The sequence below is a fragment of the Coturnix japonica genome, chromosome 6 (genome assembly GCF_001577835.2).
Source record: "Coturnix japonica isolate 7356 chromosome 6, Coturnix japonica 2.1, whole genome shotgun sequence".
In the NCBI taxonomy this organism is placed as follows: Eukaryota; Metazoa; Chordata; class Aves; order Galliformes; family Phasianidae; genus Coturnix; species Coturnix japonica.
The window spans coordinates 840398-866975 of record NC_029521.1 but is presented as its reverse complement, the minus strand read 5'-3'; the positions used below and the strand labels follow the sequence as shown (position 1 = coordinate 866975).

The 26578-nt window shown below is 40.6% G+C and overlaps 1 long non-coding RNA gene across 2 annotated transcripts in view; it reads right to left on the bottom strand.

The window, feature by feature from the left end:
- The window catches only part of LOC107315543, a 212171-nt gene that overhangs the window by 25923 nt on the left and 159670 nt on the right, over nucleotides 1-26578 (bottom strand). For both annotated transcript variants that reach the window (XR_001555957.2, XR_001555956.2), the window contains exon 4: nucleotides 2748-2896. This is a non-coding gene — a long non-coding RNA (uncharacterized LOC107315543). The remainder of the gene's footprint in view (nucleotides 1-2747; nucleotides 2897-26578) is intronic.

Sequence of the window (26578 nt, the reverse complement as noted above, 5' to 3'; positions counted from 1 at the left end):
AAATTCTGATACTGAATAAGATATTAAAAACAGACTATGGAACAAAGAATCAGCCACCCAAGTATCAATCGCAAGTATAATTAAAGTATAAAAGGAGCTCTTGATCTGGGACAGTTTGCCAACACTTAAAACATTTTCAGTCATAAAATTAATGCTATCCTTAAATGATAAAGAGCTGACTGGAATCACTCATTAGGTGGTTGAAGTTTGGGTACTAAATAAATAAAGAAAGAAATAAAGTTGGCTAATCCTTCATAAAGTGTTCTGGCCCTGACATTTATGTGGGGCAAACTCACTGGCAGACCGAGGAAAAGAAAGTTTATGAAAGATACCTCCTCCATAATGTGCTGGGATAAAAACACATCACAGTTACGTATTCTAACTAGGTAAAAGTAGCAGTTATCAGCTTCCCCTGCCTTATAAGTTTAAATTGATTTTTTTTTTTAAGAATGTTTTGGCTTTAAACACACATTATATGATGAATAAGATCTTAAATTCTGCAAAGTTCTTAAGGATACCTTCCACATTTTATCTTTTCCTTATATTCCTGAAGCAGTGGGAGAATGGGACTTTCTCTCTCCCTTCTGCTGCCCAGCTCTTCTGGTCTCTGAGCAGAGACAGAGGAAAGGCCCTCACAGGAGAAGGTCAGGGCACTTATCTCTACCCTGTGTTGCTCTTTCCCTTCCTCAGAGAGGAAAAAGATAAATGTCTTTCCAGAGGAGGTGAAAGAGATGAAAAAGAAAACTAATTCTGCTAGGGAAAAGCTGCAAAAAAATAAGCCCTAAATATGAATTCTTCAGGAGAACACAGAATCCAAATTTGGAGAGACCACTGGTTAAATCTGGATTTAAAACAAGCAGGGAAAATGAAGGGGCTCCAGGTGACTCTGTCAACAGAGTTATTAATAAATGATGGGCTTCTCAGATACGGTACACAGAAACAAGAAGCTGCCTGCTGCTCATCTGCACGCTGCTGAGAGCAAAGCATATTTGCACAGACCAATTTTGCTATTTTGGAAGGGAAAAGTCCTTGGTTTTTGCTGAAAATGAAATGCCTTGTTTCCAGATTGACTGCTGATAGCACTCTGTTCCTAGCAGCAAGAAAAAGAGGGTTTAAATATTGACAATATTCCTTATGTTCTGTTTGAGGACTAGGAGGACACACTCCTCTTTTTCCTTTGTCCTTTCATATCTCGACGTTTGCTTATCTTCACAATGCTACTCTTCTTTTAGAAAACAGAAAAAGTGAATATTTCCTCAGCTGAAGTAAGTTCATATCCAACACCTCCCCTGATTTGGTTCATATTTGCAAATTGCCTTTTTGGTTTTAGCTCTTCGCTTTCAGTAATCCTCCATTTTGTTTAACCGCAGTACACAGGAGAGCGGTAGGATTACAGGAAGAGAATGAGCGGCATGATGCAACCTGAGGAGGGTGTGGCAAATGGGATCTTTCCAGCGAATCGATCCAAAGGGATTATTTTTAAGTCATCTTTTATAAAACTCTATTTTAATGGCATTAGAATGATGTCCGATACATATTTGATTTCATCAACCATTGAGAGACCCTTGCTTGCCTATGATATCTCTGCGTATTAAAGGATTCCACATCTATGATATTTGTTTTATTTCAGAGTAAATTCCAAAAGAAAGTATTTTAAAGCTGTGTGAAAGATATAATCAGAGCACACTGACATAACAGCTTCATAAATATCCTATTCCTTTTTCCTTTCTTTTTTTCTTCTCATTATCACAGCCTACAGTTAAAATACCTAAGAAAGCACACTTTTCCTTAGACATGAGACAAATATGAGACATCTGATACAATGTGCCATTCTTTTAAATCTACAATAACCTTGCTAACATAATGACTCATTTTATTTTAACTGACTGAGTTTTCTTGGAAACCCTGACTCCAGTGAAGCCAGTAACTAAACTACAACCCCTTAAATTCCTTGCTTTCTGAATACCACTTTAATAATCTCTCTACTAATGTTGCTCATTCATTTCCTTCTCAGCTCTCCTCACTGTATGCAGCTCTCAGATGCTGCTATAAGCCCCAGAGGATAATTCTCCATGAGTGCAGTTTCCTGAAGTACACAAGTACACAATCCACCTTTTCTTAACCTAGACTGAGCTCAAGAGGGTGAAACAAGGGTTCTATCCTACAGCAGCCTCAATGTATGTTACAAATGTGGCCCAGGAGCCCTGGAGGCAGAAAGAAAACATGAGATAGGCTGAGGTGAGGGTTCAGCATAATTAGTTCTGCTTAATGTAGTTTCAAACTTAGCGTGGGGTTCAGCTCTTCTGGTTCACTTTAAAAAGGTAAAGGGGCCCCTTTTAAGCTGCCAGAAAAGATTTGGCTGAGATACTGAGGGGCCTCCAGTGCAGATTTACTCGTATCATTAGAAAAGCCATTTCCTTTTACGTGAGCCTAATGAAAGTACACTTAATTTGTAATTTCATATAATTATAGATCTTGATGAGACAGATGAATGTGAATTCAGTATCAGCGAGTGACTTCATCATTCCTTGTATCATCTATTTCTCAATTATCTCTAATGGTTGTCTTCGAAAGATTTATATCTTGTCATTTTACTGCTAGCCATGTAAAATATCCTACAATAATTGGACCAGTGGTTTGTCCTAAGGAGACCAATTTCAGTGTCCTGCACCAAGTTTTCGAAGGTTAGTCTTCTAAAATTCTTCTGGACTGTGATCAGATATCTCAAAACATAGCTCAAAACTAACCTCAGTCCTGGGCTTGGGGCTCTAAAACACCATGGTGTTCTGGATCTCTCATCTCCTCTTAGTAATCTTTGCTTCAGTCATGTTTCTTTGGTTTCTTTAAGCTGTTTGACTTACTCCCAGGAGCAATGCTTGCAAGAGATCTATAAAGCCTAAAAGGAAAACCAAATGTGAGTCAGTGAGTTAGTACAGAGTAGACCTTCAGAACTTGTTGCTGGCTATTGAATACTACATATAGAGCTACATACATATGAACAAATGTGTTACAGAAAGACCAATTCTTTCTATTCTACGAATTTCTCATTAGGAAAGAAGCTATATGAATCATTCAGATGTAAATGATATAAAACAAACAAGCAACCAACCAACCACATTTCTGATCTCCATTTTACTCTTTTTTTGGTCACCTCCAGTTATTCAGGATTCATTCCTATTTTGAAGTATGGAAGCAGTAAGTTCACATGTTATGGTGGTTTTTCTGGGCTCATTCATCTTGCTGACTTTAATCTTGAAAGCATTCAGGACTACTCGAGAATATTTTTTTCTTCCTTTTTTTTTTTCAGACTAAGGTGATGGAGGCAGCAGCCTTAGAAGAAACAAATCCTTCTCCATCAGAAGGAGAAGTGTTGATACTGCAGCTCTGTTTATCATCATACAGAACAAAAAATATTGCAACTGCTAAGTCTGCCACTTCAATATGTTCAGAACCATTTATGCACTGCCATATTTCTTTAACCAGGAAAATATTTGACTGCTCTGATAATACTCGTGTTGTTGTTGTAATTGTTAATTTTACAGTGTGATGTAACTGAGTACCTTTACACATATATAAATAGCACTCCAGGTTCCTATCAGCATCCTATCTGATTATGGAAATACTTGTGGAGTATGACTTTTCTTCCCCTCACATTTAACAAATGTATTTTTGTGAAACACATCAATAAGCAGTGTTTAGAGGTAGGCAGATTAGAGCTAGTTGGGAAGACATTAAATGAATAATAGATAGATTCCATCTTGCAGTGCAAGAAGAGATACAGGTGACTTTCCATCACTCACTGATCAATGCTTATTGTATTGCAAATGCTGATTTTGCTCAGGATCACGAGCAATAAACAGATTGCTCCAAACTATAAAAGGTTGGTCAAAGACAAAGAAGCTTTTTCCAGAACAGGCTACTGGCAGGGCTGCCCTTATCCTGTTTTTCTCAGAGAAACTATGATTGATGTGAGCATAACCTTAGACCAAAAGCCACAGCATCTCTCTACATTCCCAGCAGCTGCTAGGAAATAAAGTTTCCTCTTCCTCTTAACAGTGGAATAGAAATGATAGTTTTCAAGCTCAGAGGATAATAAGATTCCCCAAGGGCTCTCATAACTTAGCGTTATGTGGTTTGTGTTTGGATGATATTTAAAGGAAGGCCTTCTGTGCCTGATTGCCACACGCTGACCTGGGTGAGATCTTGCTCTGGCAAATGAATGTGAACCGGCCATAGAATAAAGGCCTGCCATCATGCCCTCATGTTTCACTGCAGCTTGAGTCAGCAGATCTGTAGCCTCAGCCATCCTCATTAAAAAGAGCTGATAATACCACAAACACAGAACCGAGGCATAATTCAGTGAGATACTATCAGCAGGGGAACAAGTATAGGTTAAAAAGAAAGATGTGTGGTTACGTAAGGGAAGAGTTACTGGAAATAAAGTTTGCAGGGAAAGTATGGATTCTGATCAAGTTTTGATAGCCAGGGAGAATATGGATTTCAGTGTAGTTGTAGGGGGAAAAAAAATATATCTACTGCACTATTTCCTGCCTTAACAGTAATTCTTGAATATTCCTGGCTGCAAATTGACCCTGGAAACCATTTCTACAGAGCAAAACTTGGGTTCAGGTCTCTGGCTACTGTAATTCCCCAGTTCTGCTTCAGACAACCCAGTTCCAGCACTGCTTCCAGCACAGAATCTGCTCCCTCCCTTTGCTACTCCACCAATGGCAAGGCAGAAGCAGAGATGGAAAAATTCCCCACCATACTGTGGAAAGACACAGTACTGCTCTTGGGAATTGCACAGGCAGTAACAGCAGTACTGGGAGCTGGGGGAACATCCAGCTCCTACGTGACGTCTCACTCCTGCAACACAAGTGCTACATATCTGAAGACACACGGACTGAGAAGTGGTTTTTCTCAACGTGTGAGAAGTACTTACTAGTCAGTGTGCAGGATCAACAGAACAAAGAGATTTCATGAATCACAATTTCCTCTGTTTTCATTTTGTTTTTCCTTTTTCCATTTATTGAATGAAAATATCAAGCACGCAGATCGCTCACCTATGTAGGGTCTCATTTCACAAGTCTTTTGGAGAGGAGGCAACAGAGGTAAAATGTAATAATCACATCTCGCCTGTCATATCATAACCATATTGTAACGTGGAAGATTTAGAAAGGGGAGCAGAAAGCTGAAATGTTTAGCAGATTGAAATGCATGAATGTGTACGCACAAAATAAACCCTTGGCTGAGAATTGGTTTCTCGCTTTTCTCTGCTAATGTGGTGCAGACAAGGAGACTTCTACAAAAGCAGCAGCAATAAACCCCTCCTACCCCAACTGCCACCAGCTTTTTCAGCTGTCTGCAAAGCAGAAAATTCACCTGAATTTGCTGACCTCACCACAGAGATCGTCACATGAATTTCATGTGATGACATGGCTTTGTTGTAGCCTTATATGCAGTATACTTGCTGGTACTGGCATGTAGCAGTGATTTAAAATAAACACAACAAGATGTCTGTTTTTGCTTGTTTCCACCCTTGCTGCAATAGCTGGAGTGACTAACTCTTGTACTCCTCCTCCCTTCCTTTGGAAGCACACTGCTGCAGTTATGTGCAACACAGGGAACGCTTGGGATCCCAGTGTTAATGCTCTAGCTCCATATCCATGGGCTTCTTAGCCCAGCCCTCTGCTGCCTGAGCCTCCTGGCCAGTGCAGTCAGCTGTGTGGGAACCACAGCAGATAGCCCTACGGGGAGGAACTGTCAGCCCACTTGGCCACATAGAATAGCCAATCCTCACTGCTTCATGGTCTGTCAGGACAAGTGGGAATGTCTTTAAACTAAAAGAAGGAAAATTTAGGTTAGATGTTAGGAAGAAATTTTTTATTCAGAGGGTTGTGAGATCCTGGCACAGGCTGCCCAGAGAGACTGTGGGTGTCCCCGTCCTTGGAGGTGATCAAGGCCAGGCTGGATGGCACCCTGATCTGATGGGGGGCAACGCTGCCCATGGCAGTGGGGATGGAGCTGGATTAGCTTTAAATTCCCTTCAACCTAAACCATTCAATGATTCTATAATTACATTGTCAAGGGCACTGTGCCCTTTTGGGCCCTTACACCTCAGATTTAATGCCTGGCTTTGGTAGAGATTAGGAAGATTGCCTGAGGTGCCTTTAACTGCAGTTCTTCAGTCAAGGCTTTAGAGAGAAAGAGAAAACCACCAACTGCTGTGTGCATCAACAGACTCAGGTAATAAATCCCATTACAGCATTGTACCCATACCTTATCATTTATTTGCCTAGTCCCATTTTTTTTTTTTTCCTTTTTAATCTCTTTCAGTATGTTAACAGAAAGTGAAAAGAAAATACTGTATACAAAAGTTCAGATGCTAAAGTCATGTCTGACATGAAATGTGACATCATCACCATCCAGAATCAACTTAAGCCTGTCTTCCCCTTGAAACCATGAGCCCCAGAGAAAGCCCATAAGTGTTCATATTGCTTTTAAGTTTTTAATCCCTTAGCACTGATCTGACAGCCGGTTCTGCCAGGGCTGAACTGGCAGATCTTCTCCTGACACAGGGCAGCTGCTGCTGAGCCTCATGCCCCTTTGATCAAAATGAAGACCAATGACTTTGGGATGGCTTGCTTTCCAAAGAGCATCTTTATCACCATCTAACTTTTCTCAAACTTCCAAAATACAAAGTCAACTTTTTCCTCCAGTACTGTTTTCCCTATGTGAAATGATCTGGATTGATTTTTGCTGTTGGCTTAAGTTAAAGTTGTTCTGCTGTCATGCCTTTTCTTCCAAGTTGCTATAGATATAAACTACAATGAAGTCAAAGACAGGCAATAGAAAAGTCCTGACTATGTCACTGAGAGGATCTACTTCCTTCTGAAAGAGCTACTTAACTGGGTGCTTGAGATCACTGAATGCACAGCTACTTGCTCCAAGTTCCTTCCCACAACAAGCCCCTACACAACAGGCAGCTGCCATTACCTGCATCATGATGCTCGATAGATGTAACAAAGAAGAACACATGAAGAGACAGCACCTGAGCTTTTCTGAATTCAGCCTAATGCAGACTGCACAATATAGAATATTTAGCCTCTCCCAGAAGCACAGTGCCCTAAGAGAAGGTCTGTAGTGATGATAACAGTGACTTAAGACTAGCACCTCTCATTTCAGGAGCTATCATTTAGACCCACTTCTATTAAACATACTGCTGTCATGGGGCTTAGGTCATCTGTTATTTAGATTAATAAGAATACAAATGTATTCTTCAGCTCCAGCATGGTCTGTAATTAAACGTTCTGAAAAGTTTGGCTAATATTAACCCTTAGGCAGCTGTTACCATCCTCACCACGAGCAGTATGAATGCCAAAGATTAACTAATTTATTCTGAAGCTTCCCATTCATAAGTCTGGTACTTCCTAGCTTACAGACTCTTAAGCACTATATTTTAATTATTTCCAAGAAGAACTTAAAAACGGGAGGTAGAAAATAAAAATCAAGACTATTTGTGTCTAGCTGAACAAAAGGAAAACCTAAGTGAGACTGACTACAAATAAACCAGAGCTTGGCTAGCAAAGTGGGCTGGCTCTTCTGTACAATGACAGTATTTTTATTTTTCAATGTCTTTATCAGACAGAGGAGTGAGAAACAACACAGCATGCATGAGCATGCTAATGAGTTTGTCAGCAAGGTTAAGCACTGCATTAGCACGGTACTGTGGCCTCTTGCTATTGTCTACCCAACAAAACTGGCTAGCCCAGCATACATTAGGATCCAGCTTTTGCCTTTTACCTCTCACTTTAAGAGCCAGCTTTTAGAGGCTGTTGGTAAAGAATGGGAAATAATATAACACGTGGTCTGTGGCTGGGAGGCTGGAGCTTGATGATCCTTGAGCTCCCTTCCAGCTCAAGCCATTCTATTATTGTGTGGATTTCTGTATTTAACACTGTCTCTTCCAGATGAGAACTGAAAGAAAAAAAATGTGAAGTGGTTTTACTACTGTGGTTTTGCCAAGTGAATATATATATATCTTTCAAATATTTGCAAAAATATATTTTATATAAATAATACTTGCAAAAGACCAGAGCAAGAAGACTGAAAGAGAATAGGGCATAACAGGATTGCTATCACTATGAAATTGTTGTTCAATAAAATAAAACTATGGTTGCCGTTATTTTGGAATGCTGTGGTATTGTGAGAAATGGGGGTCTCAATTCTCTTTCACCTGAAGGAAAGGGGAACAAATTCTTCACAATGCTCTTATTAAAATGGTGATTTTGACTTTTTGCCTATGACAGGGCAATCTGTCAGAGAAAGTAATATGGCAGTGAAGATTTGAATGTTAATACCTTTTTTCCTCTTCTTTTACTTCATGTTTTCTCCCCCTCCCTTGGCCAACATATGATTGGATGACTGTGACTCAAACAGGTTCAAAACTAAAAGGCTTACCCTTTCCTGCTTCCTTATTGACCTGCGTGATGGTAAATACTGCAGGTAAATGTTGCAGCAGTCCCAGGATGCGGTTATCTAGGAGGACCAATGATGTGGTTATGTGGCTGTCTTCCAGAAAATTGACTGAAGTTAATGCTCTTAGATTGGATAAGAAATCCAATCTGAAATCATTTTCAAATTAAACTCATTCCACTTGGTGTAATTTCCTGATGCCTATTTCTTCTCAGTGGCTCACAATTTGTATTACAGGTACAGCGTCCTTCAGAAGTGGTGTCTGGTGGATTTAGAATGAAATGAGTAAAGAAATATTTCCCACACTGTGTATTCACCAGGTTATTTAAACTGAGGGAATTGATTTTTTTTCCCAGTCAAGTGTTGAGCTAAAAGCAGATCTAGCAAGAGATTTGAAGTTTAAAAAACAAACAAGCAAACAAAAACCACCTGACGGCTCTGGGCAGAAAAGAATTCATTGCTATTAATAATGTTCGGCTTGAAGATGGCTGTGCTGGCACTTCAGCACCTGAATAGTACATGCAAACAAAGCAAAATGTTGTGAAACAGGAGCATCATGGGATCTTACAGTCTTGGCTTAACCAATAACTTGCTGTGTGACCTTGGATAAATCACTTGTCTCACTGAATCTCAGGAAATCACCTGGAAAACCAGTATAAAGGCTGACCTCTCTGATAGGCTGCTTTGAACTAAACCTTGAAATGTGCTCCTGCAACATCTCTTATCGACATGTATTTCTTCAGAGAGAAGATTGCTTAATGTATATTCACCAACATTTAACAAACACAATGGGCAAAAATTACATATATTCATTTACTGCATAGGACGTTGGCTTTCCTATTCATTTACTGTTAGCACTCGTGTGCAGGAAAAGACGGTAAAAGACTCATAGTACAGCAGTTAGTTTTTCTACTACTTGTCTTAAATTTTACCCCAAAAATCTCATCTGAGGGGTAAGCAACAGGGTGAAAATCATTAATTTTATTCCAAGGTGCCAATCCACAACAATTATTATAGCATGCATGCAAATCAAAACCGATCTCAGATGGACACAACTGGGGAATATGAGTCCTCTGGCACTCTGAGCCTTGGCACCCATTTACCCATTCCAGAGTAATCCCAACACAATGCATGCACGTCACTGACTGCTCAGTGATTCATCATCCTTATTATAAATTAAACAGTATTTTTTTGTGAGAGTCAGGAAGATGGAAGAAGAGCAACAGATGCTACGACTGCCTAGTTGATAAAAGTTGTTTCAGAAATCATGAAAGAACAAAAGAAGGTGATTATTGATAAGAATCAAATATCCACAGATTCCACTACGTTTCCAGTGACTCCTTAAATATTAGTACCCTATTTTGTTATGCTTTGCTTCTCAGAGAAAGCCTATGTAGGCAACTTGGCAGTTGCTAAGGTAACAATCATTTGGGGGAAACAACAGAGTAAAGCAGATATATACAACCTACAGAAAATTGACAAAGAATGGCAATGCCTTCCCTAGGCTTAGGGTAACTCCTTGTTTGCTCACGAGCACACATAAATATGTTTGAATTTCTCAGGACTTATCTAATCATGCTTCTGTTTTGAAGGAATACAACAGCATCATTTGTATTTGCTTAAACAATAAAAATGAAAGTCAATAATGGAAATGTGCTCCTGTTCAAAAGCATCACCAATATGTGACTAAGCACTTAGCCAGGCACGCACCTGGCTGCGGCAGGAGAACCTTCACCTGCCCATGCCCAAGCTTGAGATGAACCAGAAGCCACAGCAGAGGCCTCTCCCTCCCCATGCTCTTTTCATCATACCTGTAACGCAACACTGTCTGCTGTTCTGCCCAGCTTGGTTTTCATGTTGTCCTCTATCCGCAATATCATGAGCTCCCCTAACAGAGAGGGAGACCTAAAGGACCTGGGTGTGAGTGGATCCATGACATCTGACATATAGTGCATGGATTCTTACTGCACCCCACTGCCTTCCAAACTTTGGTCTTATGAGAAAAATAAATGCTGGTTTATCAATAGCAGATAGTCTGAAGCAGCTTTACCTAATATTACGCTACACAGGGATACTCCTTTTACCTTAAGTGAAGTTAAAATGGATTAACAACTAGTTAGTTGGCCTGAGATGAACGCATATTAAACAAAACAAAACCAAACAAAAAAAATCCCACCATGTTTGAAGCAGGTCCCAGGTAAAAATGCAACTATTTTATCACAAGATGTTCATAGCATACAATCATGAAAAAAACAAAGCAATCCAAGATGGAACAGAACTCTTAGTCTAGCCCTTAAAAGTACCCATGGCAAAGTACCTCTGCCTCGTTCCCTCCAATGTGAGTCACTCAAGCATTTGGGTTTGTGTTGACAGCCCAGGAAAAGACGGAAGCAAAACCCAGGGTAACTGCACCAGGAAGAGCCAGCACACAGAAAAGGCCCCCAAACCCAAGGCACTGACTGAGACACCTCAGCTCAGTGCATCCCAGCCACAACGTGCACTGGGTGCTCTCAACTTGGCAGTACTTTCCTCACCAGTGCAACATCACTTGCCTTGCTGTATGTGTTTCATTTTTAGGAATCAGTGAAGAATGTGCCATGAATTTCAGGTAGGTCCTTCAGAACCTGTCCCAAGTCATTTCTCCAGCTCTACAGCTACAATTCTGGAACAGCCTGGGCATAGCAATAAGTAGGGGAAAGAAGATTCTTATGGCATGAGAGCAATTCTCACTGGCATCCAGTCACATGCAACATTTTATTTATAGGACAAATGGGAGAGTGGTGAGAAGAATCACATAGTATAGCAGTAATTTAGTGTAATTTATGTAAGTAGCAGAATTTTCCTGAAGTCTTGGAGTGGCATCTTATGAGACACACCTACAAGCTCTATTTAACTGGCTTTAAAGCTCTGTTGATTTAAATTATTTTTTTCTTCAGTTAGACAAGTAGAAATGGGTGCCCTCCTGGAGGGGAAAAAAAACCCACCCACATTTGCATTTAAAATATAGCCATGCATTAAAATATAGCCATGAATCAGTGAAGTGAGTTCCTGCACAACCAGAGCAGCAGGGAAGCAAATTGTTGGTGTTTCTTAGAGCTGCTGGGGACACTTCAAGCAGAACATTTGGCAACTTGTCCTCTCTGATGGTTGAAAAATGGACCCTTGTGACACCTTAGGGGCATAAAGTGTGGACAGAAATGGACTCTGTGCTAAACTGCAGCTGGACTCAAGCAAGGAAGCCTGGTCCTCCTGAAATAACTGAATTCACTAATGGGATCCTTCGCTGTGAGGAGGGAGATAAAACATCTAGGCCACTCATCACAGTCTGATTATTAAACATTTAAAAGTGACATTAAAGGAGACAACTCTCAGACTACTGCATGTACCACAAGTGGCAACTCAAAACCACATTAGCAGTCCAAACTGCTACGCCCTGACTGTGGAAGTGCTAATCGTGGTGTGCCATGCTGGTGTCTGGTGGAAGTGAACATTGCTTGCCTGGGGCCTTGGTGCTGTACTTTGACTGTTCTACACCACAGCAAATGCAGTCAAACAGAAAAAGCAAATCTACATTCAGGAGAGCTCTGTGCAAAAGCTCAGATCCTTGACACAACCACTTTGTTGTGGTATCATCCTTTATTTTTAGCGTATTTTGATAGAAGAGGCATTTTCTTTTTGTCTTAGCCTGGTGACAGTTAATTAAGCAAATGCTTCCTTGGGTTCTGATGCATATTTTATGTAACGAGTTGGTTCAAAGTAAAAGCTTGTTTGAACTGCAGTGGGTAGACAGGTGTGGGGGGTGGAAGCCCTTACATAAACAATCACATCATTTTATGAATCATCACTTAGGGTTTTTTCATCACCTCCTTGCCTCTCTCACGTAGTCCTTCTCTAGAAAGCTCTTCTGTTTGCTTTGGTAAATTGATATATGAACAAACTAATCTGTCTGCCACGCTGAGCAGCTAAGCCCTGTGCATCCATGTTCCTAAAAGCTGAGGAAAATGGAGAGAGAAGAAATTCCTTCTGGAGTGAACAGAGAAGGCTTGCTCCTTTTTCTGGCAATTCACCAAGTCCTGGAGGGTCATTCATTAGGCTTTGATGCTGGATTGTGGAACAGAAAGGCTACTAATTGGAAGCACCGAATGCCGTATGATCACTTTCGTGCCCTGACCTCAGAAGGGAAATCAAACATATACTTAGAAATGCATACAAGAAGTCAAATTCATTGCACCTCTGAGGATAACCACCCACGTACCTCAGGAGCTTTGCTGGCTAATTGAAAGGATAGCAGGAGGCTGAAGGAGACCTGCGGCTGTTCTCAACCCTGCATAAACCGAGCTCTAAAGAAGGGAGCGAGTGCTGAGGCTTGAGGAAATTATTTCTAATTGTCTTCCCATTTGCTGATTGTTGTGATGCCCCTGCCTAATAGACAGCCTTGTTCCTGTGGCTACTGCAGAGAAATGAGCAAGGAAGAAAATGACATTCCAAGTTATAAGAAAATTGCAGTTAATGTATCTTCTGTGCTAAATCCCAGAAAAATACCAGTATTAACATTTCCTTTGGGTGGACACAGAGGACACAGTGGGGTATTTTCTGACTAGGGAAGAAGCTAGCAGGGTGAACTGCCCTTTCCTGGATGCCCAGGGCTTGTCTTTGCAGGTTTTGATTCTTGTTTGATCATTATAAATACTTCTTACAGTACATTCATTACAAATATCATATTAGGTAGGAGAGAAAAAAAAAAGGATATAAAAAACAAACAAACAAACAGCACTGGATTTCAATGATGAGGCACATGATTCTTGTAAGGACTCAAGGATTCCAAAGGTAGAAGAAGCTTTGCTCGGTTTGATCTGGAAAATGTAGGTCACCAAACTTCACTCAGTGACTTTGGTAATAAGCTTAATAACAAAAAGATAAACTAAAGCATCTATTTTATAGAAAGTCCAATCTTACAGCTGAGATAAAATTTAGTGCATCACTTGGAAAATTCTGCAATTACAATTATCCTCATTATAAAAATGTGTTCCTCCTCATTATTTTAGGTGCTGTTGTTGAAAGCTTAATGGTTCACACTCATTTATATGGGAAAAAATAAACAGTTTATTATGAAGTATGGAACTACAGTATAATGTTCTCAAAATATAGTTCAATTTTAATGAGGCTGCAGAAAAAGTAAGTTATGTTTTCATTTTTGTTCTGGCTGGGAGCTGAAATGCAGCTGTAAAGGAATGTTCCAGCCGAAGAGAGAGGCACAGCTGAAAGCTTGCACAAAAAACCTGCCCTCTCAGGAGATGATCATCAAATTTTCATTAAGACCTTTGAATCTTTACATTGAAATCCTTAGGCTACAGACAGATCCAAACCAACCTGCTTTTAAACCAAGGTGTTTAACCTCCAGGGAGTTATTTGGTATGAAACACAGATGCTTTCCATTTTTAAAGTTGATCAAAATCTATGCCTTTGGAATTCACCCTGGGCCTTGGAGTTCATGTACAAAACTACTTGGAAATACAAATATAGCTCCACATTCTTTTCCTACGCATAGCATTGAGAAAAGTTTACAACATTTGGGACAGCCCATGAATTTTTGCACAGTTTCTATTCAGGTTTCAATTGCGCTTTTGTAAACTGCCAATTTTTACCTGGAGAAAACAATTCTCCACTATGCCAAAAAACGAAAATGGGATATTAACTTACAACTGAAACAAAACAAAACAGGTCTGATGATACCAGATTAAAAACGAGAGAGAGATAGAGAGAAGAAAAGATTGAGGCTAAGCCAACATTTTGTTTCAGTGCTTCACTTCATATAAATAAATCTGTGCCAGAGGAGTAAAATAGCTTAGCATCACTGGAAGCTGAACAGATGCTCATTTCTTTATGATTCCCTGCCCATCTCTGTGGTACCTAGACTCCAAATTGGTACTAAAATCTGGTACTGATAACTCCTCCTCGCTGCTTTGCACTGCAACATAGACAAACTCTACTTTGACCTTCAAGATCTCCATGCGCTACTAGTAAAAATAAACCACTGAAAACATTATTTTTTTTTTTTTATACTGAAAGAGAACAAGAGAGGCTCTTAAAAGAGCTGCTTAGGTACACACACACACACACACACACACACACACTCTTATCCAACGCCCATAGGTTTTCTGGCACCCTTACAGACTCTACTACAAGCTTTCCAATGCAAATGAAACACATAGATTTCATTGAATCACAGATTAGCTTAGGTTGGAAGGGACCTTAAAAATTATCGAATTCCAGCTCCTTGCCATGGGCAGGGTTGCACTCTACTAGATCAGGCTGCCCCGGGCCCCAACCAGCCTGATCAAGAAACTTCCAGGGATGGGGCATGCATGATCTCCATGGGTAACCTGTTCCAGTGCCTCACTGCTGAGTAAAAAATTTCCTCCAAATGTATAACATAAATCTCCCCATTTTTAGTTTAAAGCCATTCCTTCTTATCCTATCACTGTGTTCCTGTGTAAAAAGTCAGTCTCTGTCCTGTTTATGAGCTTCTATCAAGTACTGGAAGGCAATGTTGAGGTCCCCCCTCAGCCTCCTCCAAACCAAATAAGCCCAGTTCCCTCAACCTTTCTTCAGGAGAGGTGCTCCAGCCCTCTGATCATCTTAGTGGCCTCCACTGGACCTGCTCCAAGAGTTCCACATCCTTCCTGCACTGGGGGCCCCAGGCCTGGATGCAGCACTGCAGATGGGGCCTCTCTTGAGCAGACCAGAAGGGAACAATCACCTCCCTTGACCTGCTGGTTACCCTTATTTTATGCAGCCCAAGATTACAGCTGGCCTTCTGGGCTGCTCTGCATGTGTGACATGTAGATCTGTTATGCATGTAATCCACCTAAGCAGCAGGATGGGAAGATGCAGCAAGTCTTAGCAGTACTTACGTTATTCCCCTACGGAGAACCCTTTCTTCAATTACAATCATCACTTCCCAAGGCTGCTTTGTAGTTTAGTAAAGTTTCTTTGATTAATATGTGAAAATATATTCTTCCAGTCTTCTTAGATCATTACTAATTGCTGCTTTGCGGCATATACTTCCAACTGAGATTTTCACAGGGAAAATTAAACTTCCTAATCATCCCCTCTGTTAAAAGTTCCTGAAATAGCCATCTATTCAAGTTCTGCAATAAAACGTCTCAAGTACTTTGGAACTCTCTGCAGATCACAGCACTTGTTTATATCTATATGCATATATACATGTTTCTGTACTTTTTCAAACAGCCCCATGTAGCCCAGGGGAGAAAAGCGAGACAGCTGTTTAAGAGCATGCAATCAAGCAGTGAGCTTAGGGCAGACTGAGTTCAGTCATCAAAACCCATGGACATTGTTCATTTTTTTTCTTAATTCCATGCTCTAAGACAAGTAGGGCATTCCTTCTCCTCCAAAAATGCTGAGTCAACAAATCTCATCATCGTCAGGGTTCATTTTTCACAGATGTAAGTGAAAACTACGCGTTTCAAATTGAAATTTAGTGCATAACATCAATCACGTAAGATAGAAAAGTTGGTTCACAGTTTGACATTTTCTTTGTTACAGTGGAAATGGTGAGGCTCCGTCTGAAGTTTTTGCTTCAGAACTCAAGGAAAAATTGTGTTTTTTATCTTCCGTGCATTGACAAAATTCAGGCTCCATATATACAAATTCCTGCTCCTAATTTGAAGACAGCGATTCACTTTCAGAGCAATCTTTACGTTCTGAACATTTCCTTAAAGCATTTGACATAAGATATACTTCAGCAAAGGTCAGCTTTTGCTGTAAGACTACTGAGCAGGTTAATTTGACCAGATGAATTCAGACTTCACTCTGAAACTCGGTTGACATTTTCAGATGAGAGGTGAATGATGGCAGTAGGGGAAAAATTCAGGGTAAGCCACTTCGGTTCAGTCACCAGGGGAATAGGAAAATTTCTATTGCACAAACTCAGCATTTCTCAGTTATTATTTCTGTATGAAAGTTGGATTCTGAGGCTCAGTGAGTTCAAGGAGCTTCCTCACCTCTAGCAATAGCAATGTGTATGCTTCCATCACACACACCATCACAACACCTCACATAAGCTAATTTCTGAGGTTGTGCTCCCTACCCCTGCATGACTTTGGCATTGGTGGTGCATCCTTCCTGAACACCTGAGCAGCCCCCAGCCCAGTCAACTGCATGGCCAAACTGATGCCTTGCTCACTGCGCCAGCAGCTGCAAGTAAAGGTGTTGCCATGTGCTTCTATGCCTACAACATAAAGGGCAGAGATGCAAGGATCCACTGTTTTAAGAGTCTGAAGAATGTGATTAGAACAGCAAAAGGAACATTGCAAATAATCTATGTCTGAAAGAAACAACAGGGATATGTATCTGTTCATACACGTGCATATACATTATATCTAAAACATAAAAATGCACTTACACACACTCAGATACCAAGGAACTGCACTAAGATTTCCTGCCTGTATTTTCACAAGACACAGCTGACTCTGTGAGCTGCTGTGTCCACCAGCAGTGCCTGACCCACCCCTATGGCACAGAGCAATGAGAGCGGGTGCTACCCAGCCAACAGCTGAAGGAGCACAGCCATGCCAGCCCACCAGCCTGGCCTCAAGTTTGAGGCTCCCTTGTCAGCTCCCCATCCTACAGTGCTGGAGCAGCATTCATATCAAATCAGAAGTGCTCATGCTGCAGTGCTCTGCTGGGCGGGCTCACTGCTTCCCTTGGGAAGCTCCTCCAAACTCCCTTGGCCTTCTCTGCATAGGTGCAGTGTGATTCCTTGCTATATGCATTCATCTCCATAGAGCCCCATTGTGACAGAGACAGACTCAAGATACAAACTGCATCTTCAAACTCATTATTACTGAATTCTTTCCAAACAGCCACAAGCAGCAGCTGCAGGTGCAAAGACGACTGAAACTGTAGAGATCACACAACTGCAATATGGGCATTTTGTTCGGTTTTGTCTCTCTGATAAAGTATCAAAGAACAAGTATCTGCTATGAAGTACTCATTGCACAGAAATTACTTTTCATTTCCCACTGCTCTGACTTTAGGTGATGGCATTCTATTGGGTAAATCATAACCTGTGAGGGGGTAAGGAAGGGTGAGAAAGCAGTCTGAGCTGAAAGCTGGTTATAGTTTTCAAAGTGCTGGTATATTCCACTTTGAAGTGTTTATTGCAACACAATTGAAAAGAAAATACGCTCAAAAGGGCATGCACACTACAAATAAAGTAGCATCAATAATACTGCTTTAGTATTGAACATCCCTGCAAAATACGGTTGTTAAGAACTACCTTGCTGTCACAAGTTGATATGCTACAAAATGTTTACACATATATACATTCAAGTATATGTAAAAATATACGGCCATCCATTTGTAACCTTATATTAGTATGTTAACAAATACAGAAACACAATCTGTATCTAGATGTGTCACAGTCATCCTTATCAGCAGTCTCGATGGCCAAGAGCAGCAAATGGTTTCCCCTCAATCATGGCTGTAATTAAGTAGGAAGGAAACTGAAGTGGCTGAAAGTTCATGCGAGAAGACTGACATGATGTCAGGTTCCATGAGTAATAAGATGTGGAAAATGTCAAATTACTGCCAAGAGAGAAAATGCCAGGGCTGCACTTAAAATTAGACTTCTCGTGTATGAGTCCCAGCGAACAAGGGGATGTGAAAGAAAGATTATGACCAAGGTCAGATGCTGGCCTTCAGGACTGAGGCATGTCTTGGATTCAAGCACACAGATCTGTTTCCCTTCTTCAGTGACACCCAGGAAATACTGAAGTTCTGTGTCTTTTCACAGCCCTTCCCAGATGCAGCTCAGCTTCCTTGCCAGGGTTACACCTGGGGCTTTTCAGCTGTATTGCTTGGCTTCAATAAGCATTGTTCTAATGAAATTAAAGTAATTACACCATCTTAGACCAGTTGAGGATTTTTCCCTCTTTTTTTTTTTTTTTTTCTTTTTAAAATTTCAGATCTTTCTGATTAGCTTTTAAATATGAAAGTGCATCATTTATTAAGCTAAAAGATTCTGCAATTGCATGTCATGCCAAGAAAAACTGGCCCACAGAACAGGCGCGCCCCAGTGGAAGGCTCCAGTAAGGCAGGGCTTGCTGCAGTCAGCATCCTCCATCCTGTGATCAAAGTACTTGAAAGAGAGTAGGCAGCTTTTATCAGTAAATGTTTCATTTTAAATGGTAACAGCTATTTAGGTTTTCTTGTCCTTGTTTGTAAAATGCATCCCTTTTTCCCCCAAATGCTCCAGACATCTACCAAGGGAAAAATCTCTAAAACTTTATGGTGCATCTGAGTGGATGATTAATCAATCTTTGAGCTTACAACATGAGAGCTGGCTGCTAGGGAGCACTGTAAGTATTTAGCTACCCATCATGCAGTACACATTTCTTCACCCCCCACCCCCCAGTATGTCCCACATTGCTCATAAATTTTTTGTATGAAATAACGCTGTTCTTTTGACTTAGACCTATATCATATGTTTAAAGAACTCCCCATGTATTTGTTTTCAAGCCTGGGAACAACAGAGAATCAGGATGCCCTGAGCTACAGAACAACAGTCACTACACATTCCATTTGTCAGGTAAATATTACACTTGTGAACTGCTACTGCATCCTTCTCCTATAGAATAAAAGGGGAGGAAGGAAGACTTCTGTGAAGTCCCAAGAATTCCACAATGGATGAAGTTCAGCTGTTTTACACCTGGAAATCCTTGTTCCTGAATCACATTCATGTATCTTTGTATCTTGAATTTCAAGACTGCAGCCCTTCTGTTTTAAAATTACACTCAAGACTGTGTTTTAATTTCAGGGTGTTTGTTCTTCTTAACAGGAGATATATTAACACTGCACCTGAGCACCATTGACACCGGTAACATATAATGCTTGTCATTCAGAGAGGAATTAGCCATCTAGACTTACATTTTGTGAGGCTTTGCAACAGAAAGACATGCAAGAATAAGTGGTTTAGAAAAAGGGTTACATAGTGAAGAGTTAAGTATTTTGCAGCAAGTCAGATAAGTCTTTGGTATAGCTAATCTTCAGTGTCAGAGGGAGAATAACCTCAGAATGCCCATAGGGACTCACAGTATCCTGGTTTAGACAAGATTAACATCAGTTGGGCACTAAATATGAATTCAACTGCACTGAAATGGCTGGCAGTTGCACTAAAAGACCATGTTTTATTATGGTTTCAATATTCCATAACACTTTACTTAATGTGGACTTCAGTGTTTCAAACTTCAGTGCAGCCTACTCTATGTTTCATTTGGGATAAGGCTGTTTGGAACTGCATCTTCTTTCCTACAAGTATAATTTGAAAAGGACATTTGTCAGTAGTTAAAAATATTTCAATTTTTTGGTTTTTTTACATCAAATCAAGATTAAATTTATGTAAACATTCCTAGAGAAAACAAGTATATTGGTCCAAGACTCTGGAGGAGATGATTTGGGTTTTATTAGTATAGAATGCCTTGCCAACAGAGGGACAGAGGGAGGGTCACATTAACTTATCAGGGGTTTCTATTACTTTCCAAAAATACAAAAAAGCAAAAAAAAAAAGAAAAAAAAAAGATTTGGTGATGTGGTAAGGAGTATATATAAATATATATGTGTGTAAGTATGCATGCATATAAATAGAATACAATTAATTTTATCCCTAACATAAAGTACCCACAAAGAGAATGAACTTTATGCTAGATCCCTGGGTGAACCCTCTTTGTTCAGAGAGTAATTCAGCTGGTGCTTACCTTTAAGCACTGAATAAAATCACATTGCAGTTGGAAGTGAAATACCTGTTAGACACTTTCCTGAATTAAAATGGGTTTAATGTGTTATTGAACTGGTCCTTAAAGCTCTGACCAGCCATGAGGAACTACTTATGAGCCTCCACTTAAACGCATTGCGATGCTGCTATTTCGAACCATCAATACGTTTAAACTTGAAGCTGCTGCATTCAGGCTGGGAGGAAGGAGAGCAGCACGGAGCAGAGGGATTGGTGCTGCAACATTAGAATATGAAAAACTCGCATCATAAAATAGCAGGTGTAACAGGGAACTGTTTGACCAAGAGAGATAAGAAAACAGTGTCCCCACACCTGCAGCCTGTGTGCACGTGATGCTTTTAGCATGAGCAAGAAAAGTCTCACTGCTGCCTGGGAAATATGCCTATTCTACACATAGCTGTATTGCCTCTGGCCTTTTTTTAGCCTCTATGCATTACACCAAGCATGTAATGCTTTGCAGCTCATGCTCTCATTTTCCAGCTAGCCTCAGCTTTTGAGCTGAGCGGTCTCAAGCAGAGCTGTGAGGACCGGTGGGTAATTGCAGGTAACTAATGATCTGGGGAGGGATCTAGAGAAGAGAGATCTTGCACAAATCATTGCATAGTGATAATCCCAGAATGGGTGGAGCAGAACAGGGAAAAGCCTATGTATGACTGATAGCCTGTAAGGCTTCTGTGGACGAGCCAAAGGATTTTGGTTAGATCAGACAGAGATCTGCAGTCTTCGACTCAGACTGAATGGAAAATACATCACCATCTATGTTACATACATAGAGAAGCTGAAGGACATTCAGGTTTGTCTGAAAAAGTAATGATACAAGTGAAGTTTGACTGAGCATCTCTGTGTCACCAGTTAAATGGCATGTGATATGCCATTGGCTTTGTCTTAATTTAACTTCAGTGCCTGAACATCTATGAAGTAGATGTCATGAGGGAGTCAACCTCGTATGTTTGGTAAGAGAAAACAGGAAAGCTATTTTATATTTAACAGAGCTGTGAATGATATTTGTTTTCCGGTAGCTTGGACCAAAAAGCCTTAAAGTGCACACATCTTCACCATCACACATAGCTTGACTCCAAATGTTTTTATCCTTATTTAAACAGGACATCTGCACCCTATTTATAATCTTTGAGTTATTAATATTCTATTCCCTCTTTATCTTACTGCAGACAATTCTTGGCTGCTTCAGACTATATGACTAATCTGTGCGAGGTTTCTTCCTTTCCCTAAAATTATTGGCTTAATTTATCCTCATCTAGTCCACTGCCTCTCCTGTTATGAGGTCTGACATTAAGAAATTGAGGTAACTAAAATATATAGCAGGAAAACTGAGAAGAAGAGAGAAGAAAAAAATCACTTCCTACTTTTGCAAGGTAGGAGACTGACATTTCTAAGTATAACTGGCAACCCTTCCTGTTTGTGTTACACTTCACTGCTTATACCTGGGTTGTCATAACTGCTGCTGTTTCATACTTACTTTCCTGTGGCACTGATGGACCAACTCCACAAGAAGCTCAAGCCCAGGAAAGGACCCAAAGCAATGCACAGCTCTGACCCTCCTCCCATCTTGCAAACCACTGAGCACTCTCTCCTATCTCATTACAGATTCTATCTTATTAACCATCTCCTTAACACTCCCTGTTTCACAGACTTGGAGTGCTATGAATTTCAGAGAAAACACAAGATCACGCAGTTTACTGATGTACATCTGAAGGATGCCAGCCAAACTGCTGACTGCTGGAGAGGGGGCAGCACTCAGCATCTGCTGAATCCTGTTGTGAAGGTGTGAGAAAAGTACAGGTTGCAAATAGAGCATTGCTGGAGTGCCTGGTAGGGATTCATTTCACTAAAAGAAGATGACAGCAGCTGTTTGCATTGCTTCCTAACAGCAACCCTTTTCACAGTAAGATCTGAGGATGCTATTCCTCCACCAGCCTGGATGAACACACTCAGGAATGCTTTTCTTGGGCTGTGTGCCTGCTGTTGCACACCTAAACCAGGGTCCATCTAATCCACTGAAAAGCTGAATATCCACCATTAGGTGCCTGCCTGCTGTCACTCTTCTGCTGTCAACACCTCCCTTGTGCCACTGATCACACAGGCAGCCTTTGCTAAGAGTGACATTATGCATGTTAAGGGCAATGTCACCTATGAGCTGGGCTTCCTGCAGCTAAAGGTGGATGGACGTGTCCACACAGCTGCACATCTAACCTGGCAGGGGCACCCAGCACTGGCACCCTTAGCGCTCTGCTACAGTGTAAACAACTTCTATCCGAAATCAACAAATGCCATCAATCCTGGTAGCGCTGGCAATCTTGCTTATGGTAGAGATGACCAGCACACATGCAGAGCACAAACCTCCAACAAATCTTTGGAAAACATTAGTGACACTGCCTCTGCTGCAAGCAGAGATGGCAGATTGCACCCAGATCCTTCCACTGGCCTTTCATTGGGTGTGAGCTCTTTCCCAAGCACTCTTTGGAAACCTAATTTCAAAGGTTTTTCCTCTTTTCTTCTCTCCTAAGTGTTTCAGTCACCGACAGCAGCACACAGAACATGAGGTGCTGCGTCACTGATCAAAGTGAGCCAAACTAACTCAGATCAGAGCCTGATCCATAGCCGTAGATAGGTAAAGTACGGCGTGGTGTTAGCGCCTTAAAAAGAATTAGGGAGTGTTTGAAGCTCTGGATAGCAACGATATGTGTTTACTTATTTATTTTCAGCATGGCACTTTTGTCTGGGAAGAAGAGAGGTTCACAAGGCCTGAGGGAAGTGGAGTTGTCAAAGTAAGAAAAAGAAGCAGGGACCTTTTGATAATAGTCTATCTAAAGGAACCATTTTCATTACAACATTTCACTGTATTTTATTAATATTACAAAAATAACACTCATGAAGATATAAACCCTGCAATTATAAATCCATCTTCATGGCATTATGTTGTCTGAGATTCACTTGGGCTTTTCCCAAGACACTGTATTAATCTCCAGTGTTTCCTGATTGATGTGCATCTTTGCAGCCCATCTCTTCTCTAACAGCTTCACAGTAATTATACCCTTCTGATTTGCAACAGATTCTTCCATGCCAGCTGCTACTGCTCAGACCCTTCGTGGATGTGTAACAGGGAGATGGAATTGTTGCGCATGCTAATTTTGCATTATTGTCAACAACAAATCCATCATGAGCTAAGGTGGTACAATATTAGCCAGAAAATATGCTCCTTGATTAATATCTCTGTTGTTCATTTCACTAATGCTAATTGTCTTCTGCTGTGCTTAACAAAAGAGCTGTTGAATAAATCCAAAACTGAACCAAACCTCTACATGTTTGTCTCATTCACATTTCAGAGCAGTAAAATTCTTTTCAACAGACTCTGAGTATCACTGGCTATTCAGTAGATATTTATGAAGATTACTAGGATTTCTTTGCTCTGTAAGCCAACTCAAGCCATGTACTTCCATATCCCAGAACAACAGAAAGAACATGAATGGGATTCCAGATGTTGACTTTTATGGATAAGATCTCTATTAGGAGTGAAACAGACAGGTCCATGTCCAAACTTGCTAAGGTTTTCTTTAGCAGTGTGAAACCTTCCTCCTATTGTGATATTTCATGCAGACAGAATTGGGTATCTCTAGGCTATGTGTACTGATCCACCCTTTCCTCACCTTCTACTGTCTTAAACTTCAGCGAAACTTCAATTTAGAACAATACCTTAACCTGAATAAGGAAGCAGCACTTCCAGACAGAGAGAACTAAAAAAATATTTTCATTTGTTCACAGAGAATTAGTTTTCATCCAGAAATAATGTAGTTTGGTTTGCCACCTTTCTGCCCAGCTTTCCTCACTCTATGCCACAAATCCAGACACGTGGAAAAATACACTCAAATACATTGATTTTCCTTCTGCTGCCTGTCTGTCATCAGACAGGTGTGGGAGTCTCCTGCAGAGCCAAATGATTGAGTCTGCTGACAACTTCATACTGTATTTTTATTTCCTGTTTTTTTTATAAATTTTGTCCTTTTCTCCCAAGCCGTGCTGGCTTAACCTGAAGGTGAGCAGAAAAGCCAGTGGAACATAAGATACTACGCTGGCTGAAGAACAGCCCTTTGGCCAGGCATGAGCCTTTGCTGTCCCAACTAGTTTCTATCACGGTAGCTGCTCATGCTTTCCAGTCCCAGAAATCTTGAAACCATAGAGACCACTAGGATGAACGAGCTACTCTTCAGAATGAGGAAGATGAGAACAACCTGTTCCCACAGGAGAAAGGGCTTATTAACAGTGTCTAGCTGTTATTCTATCTGCATCACTATGGAACAGTTAGAAAGGGAATTATACATTCAGCACGCATCTAACTCAGGGACAGATTGCTAGTAGCTTTTCCAAAAAGTGTTACTGCTCAAATAAGGCTGATCTATAAGACTCCCAGCTTCGAGTTTTATAATGCAGTCAGCATTTTCACCTTTGTTCCCTTGATTGAGCAGTCACAGATTTAAAGCACAGATTTAATTGGACAGCATAGGAAGGAACTTGAAACATACGACTTGTGTATCCAAGGCAGGGCTCTACCTTCCAATGTGAACTACAGAAATAGGACGGCAAAATGCTTTTACGCCCATATCTCAAGTAAGCTATGGGAGGGTGCACAGCAACAACTGGTGACGCTCTCAGGCCTTTGCCTGGCCCTACCCACAACAACAGCACAGTTACAGCCACCAGGACACAGTACATGGATAATGCTGGAAATACAGTGATGGGAATTAAGAACCACAGCACCAAACCCACTGATTTAATAAGATAAAATGTAAGGTGGAATAAACTTGTGATAGCAATGCCAAGGGTTGGCACTGAGGATTTAAAGTGATAATGCTGAATTCCAGTGGTGTGCAGAAAGCTGCCTTCTGAAACAGATGCTAAAACAGCAGTTTTTTGTTGGCTTTTTTTTTCCTTAGCAGAAATTAATCTAACTTAAGTGTCAGTAATTGTAGTCTCTGCCAAAGACAGAGATATAGAATAGATTGGAACAAGCCAGGAAAGTTATTTTATTTATTTATTTCTATATTTATTTATTTTTTTGTAATTTGTAACAGGGGAGACACAGAGATCTGGATTTAAAAATGAAAATCAATCTGAACCCTTGCTTGGAAATGAAAAGGAAACCATTCTGAGGACTGAATCAATTAGACTGGCAGCTCCTAACTGCCAACTTCTGAGATAGAAATTGAATATTCCAACTCAGCTCACAAGTGAAAATGAATGTGGCAGCTTTAATCACTAAGTGTTATCCTCATACAACTCCATCAATAGACGTGGGGTCTATTACAGAGAGGTCTAGGGCTGCAGTCACCTTTGGTGCTGTGTATTACACCTGAAGAGCCAGCAAAAAGAAGTCCAAGCCATGGTGATCAAATAGGGACAGCACCATCTCCAAAGCAACAACATGGTACTATCTCCGATACGAGACTGATGCAAATTATTTTCTTTTATTATTATTTTTTTAAATTCTTAAAATTCCTTTATGTCTTTCTCTGGTTTTGTTTATTTCTTTTTAGCTGTCCTTCAGTTTGAAGAGCACTCATCCATCAATGTAGGAGAAAAACAGTGCCCCGTGAAGACACTGGAGACTCTTACTCCCACTTAGATCAATAAGGAAATTTAACTTTTACTTTTTATCCATCTCTACTTGAAAGCTGTCATGCATTTTCTGTGTGACTTACTGTGCGTGCCCCTTCCCTGCCACATTACTCATAAACCCACACTTTCCTCTTTCTGCTCCAGCAACTCATTAGGTGCCAAACACATAGACGGAAGGTCACTGCAAGTTTCCTAAAGACAAACAAATCAGAGTGCTACTGAGCTTTAACAGCTGCGTGTGCTTCTGTTTCCAGCATTTGGAAATATGGGACACTTGGGAACAAGCTCCTGCCTATTGGTTCAGTGCTGCTCAGCAGATGCCTGGATAGGGTTGTTCTACACCTTTGCATACAGACACAGCTTTGGTACTGTTTGCTTTATTCAAGTGCCTCCTCAGGTGGAATTTGAATGAGGATTTGTTGCAGTTGTGCTGTGTTAGTGGCTGGCCTAGAAAGCTTATACAACCTTGTTGTTTCTCCTAGAAGAATAAAAGGCTGCAATTGTTTTCTCATGTTTATGGTGGGTGTCATGGTTTTGTAATTTTGCTATCAGTATCAGTATTCCACATCATAACATCATGTAAAGTATGGATACTTCTATTGAATGTGCAGTCCACAGAAGAAGACTACATATCCCAGAGAACAACAGGGTTAATGATAA